General features: G+C 35.1%; 1 non-coding gene across 1 annotated transcript; it reads left to right on the top strand.

Moving 5' to 3' along the window:
* The first annotated feature begins 5,980 nt into the window (after window positions 1-5,980).
* Window positions 5,981-6,053, top strand: TRNAA-UGC (transfer RNA alanine (anticodon UGC)). The gene has a single exon. It is a non-coding gene; the product is annotated as a tRNA-Ala (tRNA).
* The last annotated feature ends 1,242 nt before the right edge of the window (window positions 6,054-7,295 follow it).

The raw sequence follows: 7,295 nt of genomic DNA, 5'->3' as shown, positions 1-7,295 counted from the left end.
TCATTTTATTGCATGGAACAATAAAATTGATGTTCCCGTAGAATTGTCAATACATTCTACTTTCAATGTTGAGTCCTTTTGATGTAGGTGACGATTTTTCTGATTCGAGGACGAATCCTGAAGAGGGAGATGATGATAAGAATCACGGTGTACGAATACTTTCAATGTTGCTGAGTTGAGTCCTTTTGATGTAGGTGATGATTTTTCTGATTCGAGGACGAATCCTTTTGAAGAGGGGGATGATGATATGAATCACGGTGTTCCAACTGGACCTATTACACAACCCAAGGCCAAGAAGATTCAACAAGCATTCATACTTCATCTACAAAATTGGATAGGCTAGGTTCAATCATCATTTCATGTGTTACAAGCTGATTAGTTTGAGTCAAGACCATTTGGAGATTCAAAAGTAAATATTTGCATGGTTGAAGTAGTGGATGAAGTTGCAAGCATCATTTCATGAGTGGTTAGAAAACTTTATTTATTATTTTAATTTCATAAAGTTTGTAATGCTCAAATTGACTTCGTCTTCTGTGGAGATTTAAAGGGATCGAGATTAAATCACAGCCACTAACTTCTTTTGTTGGGAGATTATAAATACCCACAAATGATTATGTAAAAGCATATTTGTGATCAATGAAATTGATCTCTCAAGTTGAGACGATCCGCCTTATAGAAATCTTAGCATATCTTTATCTTGAGAGATCTCCCCTTATAGAAATCTTAGCATATCTTTGTCATTTCTAAGTTTCATGCAATTCTTGTGGTAGATTGCATCTGAGTCATTCAATCAAGCCTTGATCAAGTTCGATTGTGAAGTGACTCAATTTAGAAAAAGGTTCTAAATCTTGTTTCTCAATCTTATCTCATCATCTAATTCTAGCTTTATCTCTTGGTTGATCCAAATTTTGTATAAGAAGGTGTTAATTTCTTTAATACAAGGGTTCTTGCTTCTACAAAAGCTTGGCTCGTTGGGCTGAAGATTACGGTTGGCCTATCATCCTTCAACGGGATCCTCTATCCCCATGACTTGCTCTGATGCGGTCGTTTTTCTAACGCCGATGACACGTCCAGTTGTCGAGATTGGTAATGTGAGTTTGTAACCCATCCATTGAGGTTCTTGGAATGATTCTATAGCTTATCATTTCCATGTTGGGAGTTGGATCATGGGTCTTCGGTGAAGGAATCCTTGATTTACTGCCCTTCGAGTTGAAGGAAGTGTCATAAGGCTAATTTTTTTTCTTCAGTTTTTTTCAATTTTATTGATTTTTTTTAGTGATTTTATTTCAATTTTGTCAAACTCACTCCGGTGCTCATCTCAATCATTTCAGCCTTGTTGGGGTTCAATAAGAAAGACCTTGGAAATAACCTGTAACTATTATACTGGATTATCACATTAACAATTTGAATCAAATAAAGTGACATTAACCATTTGAATCACCTCAACCCCAGTTGTTGAACTTGACCAAATGTCTATAACATAACACTAACAATGGTACAAAGTAATACAAACAAAGGTACAAAGTAACACTAACAAAGGTACAAAGTTCATAAAAGTCTTTTTAATCTAAAATACCATTGAACTTGACCATTATAGTGCCTCTCAAACGTAGGTAAAGTTTAAATTCGGGTCTCCTTGTCAAACTCACTCGGGTGCTCATCTCAACCATGATGGCGTTCAACAAGAGAGACCTCGAAAATAGCCGGATTATCGCATAAACCATTTGAATCACCTCAACCCCACTCGTTGAAATTGAAACAAATATCTATAACATAACACTAACATAGGTACGATGTCCATAAAAGTCTTTTTAATCTGAGATACTATTGAACTTGATCATTCAAGTTCCCCTACAAATGAGGTAAAGTTTAAATATAATTGGTGACCAAAGATGAAACTATAAAATAAAAAGAAATAAGAACATAATATTCAATTTCAGAGAATCAAACCAGAATCTCCTAGGTGAAAGCCAAATATCCAAACGGTTGGACAACAATGAATTTTTGGTGTAGTTGTCCTAAAGTCTTTTGTCTAATCGCTGAAGAGTTTTACTATGATGTTTTGGGTAATGTCTAACTCTTCGACACGTCCTTTCATGTGTGTGATAGAGTTCTCAGAGTTACTGCGACGTTTCGAGCTGTTTGATTGTGTGGCTCTTTCTTCAAAAGGGTCAACATCAAACGTCAGGTCTTTGATTGGCAACCCATCCAGAGGAGCGTCGATTGCATCGATTCCATCAACAGTCTTTCCATGAGTTTATGGTGCATGACCCATTTTTTATAGCATTCACCTTCGAGCGCCACCATAGTTTTGCATCGTCCATGAGATGCATTGCGACCTGATTGTGTGGCTCTTTCTTCAAAAGGGTCAACATCAAACGTCAGGTCTTTGATTGGCAACCCATCCAGAGGAGCGTCGATTGCATCGATTCCATCAACAGTCTTTCCATGAGTTTATGGTGCATGACCCATTTTTTATAGCATTCACCTTCGAGCGCCACCATAGTTTTGCATCGTCCATGAGATGCATTGCGACCAACGTAACTCTTAGGTTCTATAAGCAAGTTCCAGTAACCTTCAAGTATTGTTCTACGTCAAAAATAAAGCTTTTTAATTCCTTAGCATCCCGATTTCCATTTAAGGGGTTGTGTTCTTTGATTTTAAGTTTGTTAAGCCCACATGAACTTGGCTTGAGGTGTGGTTCTCTACAGCCCAACTTGTCAAACTCACTCAGGTTCTCATCTCAACCATGATGTCGTTCAACAAGAGAGACCTCGAAAACGACTGGATTATCGCATTAACCATTTGAAATTGAACAAAATATCTATAACATAACTCTAACAAAGGTACGAAGTTCATAAAAGTCTTTTTAATCTAAGATAGAAACTATAAAATAAAATGAAATAAGAAAATAATATTCCATTGCCAATAATCGAAACTGGGTCTCCTGGGTGAAAGCTAGATATCCTATCCACTGGACAACAATGAATTTTTGATGTTGATGTCCTGAAGTCTTTCGTCAGATCGCTGAAGAGTTTTAGCATGATCTTTTGCTTAATGGCTAACTCTTCTACACGTCCTTCCCTGTGCGTGTTAGAGTTCTCAGGGCTACCGCGACGTTTTGAGTTGTTCGATTGTGTGGCTCTTTCTTCAAAAGAGTCAATATCAAATGTTAGGTCTTTCATTGGCAACCCATCCAAGGGAGCGTCGATTGCATCGATTCCATCAACGATCTTCCCATGAGTTTACGGTGCATGACCCATTTTTTATACCATTCACCTTCGAGCACTACCATAGTTTTGCTGATGGTGTTTAACACATGCGGAAGCAATTTGGATCTTAGGCACTTTTAGAACAACAATTATAGTAAATAACTAGCATGTTCATAAGTATTAAAACTTAATGAGTTTAGATACTAACCTTTTGTAGTTCAAACTCCTTTTTCCTCACGAACCGGTTTCGAACCACCACTAGTGTCTTCTCCACTATCCTCCGGCCTTAGAACGGGATTGTGGAATCTGGTGAGTGACTAAACTTGGGAGGGATTTTTTATATGTGAAGAGAGTGTTTGTGAGAGGTTTTTCTCAAGGTTTTTCACCAAGAAGAAGAAGATCTTCCATGTACCAAGATCACTCTATTTAAAGAGTCATGTTTGCATGTTCATGCAAATTTGAGATCACCAAATTTTGACACTCAAAATTCCACTCAAATGTTTGGGATTATGTGGCAAGCATGCATGTTTGAGTTAACTAAATTTTGACACTCAAAATTCCACTCAAACTTGTGGGGTTTATTTGGCAAGCATGCAAGTTTGGTTAAACCAAATTTTGACACCTCAAAATTCCACTAACATGGATTTTTCCATTACATGAAGTCAACATTTTGACTTTCTTCATTTTAATTGAACAATTAATTTGAATAATGAATTTGAAATTAAAGTAACATTAAATGATTAATTAAACTATTTAATTAATATTTAATATTAATTCAAATGTCAATCCCAATCAATTCCGACACATAATTGATTAAGATATTTAAATCTTATTTAAATATCTCAGATTCTCTCCTTTTGTTTAATTCGTAAATAAAACAAAAATGCGGTTAAATATATCGTATATATGTAGCACATATTCTCTAATTTGAATTCGAACACTTCAAACTCACTCGTCACACTGTTCTATGGTTTAGTCCGATATGAGCTAGCAGAGGGACCTAATGGACCTATAGATCATGGGCTCCAAAGATCCAAGATTAACCGGCTAAACTCATCAACCTTGTTAACCAACATTCGTTAATTACTAGGACACTCCACTATAGCCTAGTAGTTGCACTCCCCTCACTATAGATATATTTATGTCCATTTCATATAACCATGATTAGTAAGTCAATCTTTCACAGGGTGTTCGTAACTAGAGCTGGGTCAATTTACCGTTTTACCCCTAAAGTTACTTCTTGTTCCTTATGTCTCACTGATCCTCTAATGAAAAATTGGTTTGTGGTCCAACCAGTAAACCGAATCCCTCTCAGGACAATGAAAGGGTGGGGCCCCTTGTTCAAGACCTGGAGTCAGTGCTTAAGGGAACTACCTTTCTTCTATCCCTAAAAGTTGGTAGGAGTGAATTCCAACTTGCACCCCACGTCCCCAGCCATTCACCCAGTCTTACCCCTGAAATGGGAGGCCTATTGAGTCGGCGAACTAGAGCCACTCTCACCCGTGCAAATCTAAGGATAATTCCAAATAAACAGGAGTTTATGGTTAGCTCAGGATTAAAACCGAGTTACCTAGGTTATCGAATGAAAAGAAAATCAGTCTCAACAGTAAACGACATTATAAAGTGAGAGTGGTTTTCTTCATGGTCCGATCTTATGCAATACTCATTGCATAGGACGCCCCCACTCACATGTCTCCACATGTATAATTTAGTGAACACATTGTTTATAGCATATACAAAAGTGGGCCGCATCCATAGTGTCCCCAAGGTACTCAGCCTTATCCTTATACTATAGATCATTTTGACAATATACTTGAATTTGATCCACTCTTATGTCTCTACATATAGTTCAAGTAATCATACTATAGCCAGAGTGTTCTTAGTTTATTGGATTTAGATTAATGATCGTAAAGTTCACTTTATTCAATAACAATTTTTACTGAATAAACAACAATAATAACTTTATTGAAAATAGAATATATTTTTGTTTACAAACTATGAGTTTAAGGACATAAAACCCAACAAACTCCCAGTTGGACTAAAACTCTATTCAATTTTTCCTTATTTATGACATAATGAATAGTGTTATTTTTTTTATTTTCACTATTATTGATGACGAGATGTTTAGGATTTTGTGATGTAAAAATCTTGAGGATATAGCTTAGATGATAGAGCGTTTGCGTCCCATGTGAGAAGTATTGGGATCGATACCATGCATCAACAAAGGAAACGGTTACTAAATATATTAGTTTTTTTTTTAATTTTCCTTATTTACGACATAATGAGCGGGGATAGTTTTTCACTTTCAATATCATTGATGACGGGAAGTTTAGAGTTTTTTGATGTAAAATCGTGGGAATGTAGCATGCGAGAGATAAGGGGATCGATACCTCGCATCTCCAAAAGAAACTATTCGTTATTACTATTTTATTTCTATTCAATATTTCCTTATTTATGACATAATGAGTAGCGATATTTTTTTCATTTTCACTATTATTCACGATAAGACGTTTAGGGTTTTGTGACGTAAAAATTGTGGAGATGTAGCTTAGATGGTAGAGCGCTCGCTTTGCATGCGAGTTATACGGGGATTGATAACCCGCATCTCCAAAAGAAAGTATTTAATTTGTTATTATATTTTTTCATTTTCACAATTATCGATGTCTCGCATCACCAAACCAAACTATTTGTTATTAATAGTTTGATATTTTTTTAATTTCACTATTATTGATGATGGGACATTTAGGGTTTTATGATGTAAAAAACATGGGGATGTAGCTCAGATGGTAGAGCGCTCGCTTTGCATGCGAGAGGTACGGGGATCGATACCCCACATCTCCAAAAATAAGACTATCTATTATTAAATATATTATGTCTTTTCAATTTTTCCTTATTCATGACATGTTGGGTAGCAATATTTCTTCATTTTCACTATTATTGATGACGGAAAATTTAGGGTTTTGTGATTCAAAAATTGTGTGGATGTAGCTCAGATGGTAGAGCACTTGCTTAACATGCAAGAGGTACGGGGATCGATACCCGCATCTCCAAAAGAGATAAAACATTTTTTTAAGTATGAGTTAATTTAACATGTTATGTATAAGGTGGGTACGAGTGAAAAAGAAAAGATACTTATATAAGGATTATTATATCATTATGGCTAGCATCTCCAAAAGAGAGAAATTATTTTTTTAAGTATGAGTTAATTTAACATGTCATGTATAAGGTGGGTACGAGTGAAAAAGAAAAGATACTTATATAAGGATTATTATATCATTATGGCTATGCCATTCTTATAGATAAAAGAGAGTAATGTCCCACAAGCACATACAGAGAGAGGACTTATTGTAAGTAAAGAAAGCAATCTAGTGTCCCACAAGCACATAGAGAGAGGACTTATTCTAAGTGTAAAGAAAGCAATCTAGTAGTTATACTGCTACTTGTGGAGAGGGAATTTGATGAATTCCTCAAAAGATCCATATTTCCATCTTTTAAATATTATTTATTTAGTTTGGGCCTAATTTCATAATAGGAGATTGAATCACAATATTGCAATATTTTAAGTCACTTTTAAGATTAAAGGTCGATGAATGAAATAATTACGGCAAGTTCTTTTTATGCATCTTATTTTGATCTAGCACATAAATGCTTCCTAATTATTTTATTTATTTTTTTATGAATTAGGTTATGAAGATCATTTGAATTATAAACGCTTTAATTCAAACAATATTTAATAACTAATCATTTTAATATTTATACTCAAATATACTAACAAGTACTAATAACACTAGTCTCAATGATTTAAAGAATACAACTATTATTTCAAACTATAAAGAATTTAATTCCAACCTATTCTAATGGACAAACGCTTTATTAGACTCTATTGGAAGATTTCACTTCATCAATTTAAGTAGCGTTCAACTACAACTATAAATATCAAATTCTTAAGTATTCATGAACAAAATCGGCCTAACAATGTCTCTTGGAACTATTTACCAAAGGTGTTAGAATGAGCCGTGTGGAAGGGTTGCCTTTAGATGCTTTAGTACCAATTAAGGATGTCAATATCCTAGTAGTGCGGAA

This window comes from Cucurbita pepo, chromosome 10 (assembly GCF_057944985.1).
Source record: "Cucurbita pepo subsp. pepo isolate OVF chromosome 10, ASM5794498v1, whole genome shotgun sequence".
NCBI lineage: Eukaryota > Viridiplantae > Streptophyta > Magnoliopsida > Cucurbitales > Cucurbitaceae > Cucurbita > Cucurbita pepo.
Note: the sequence above shows the minus strand (reverse complement) of the source record. Positions and strands in the feature narration are given on the sequence as shown.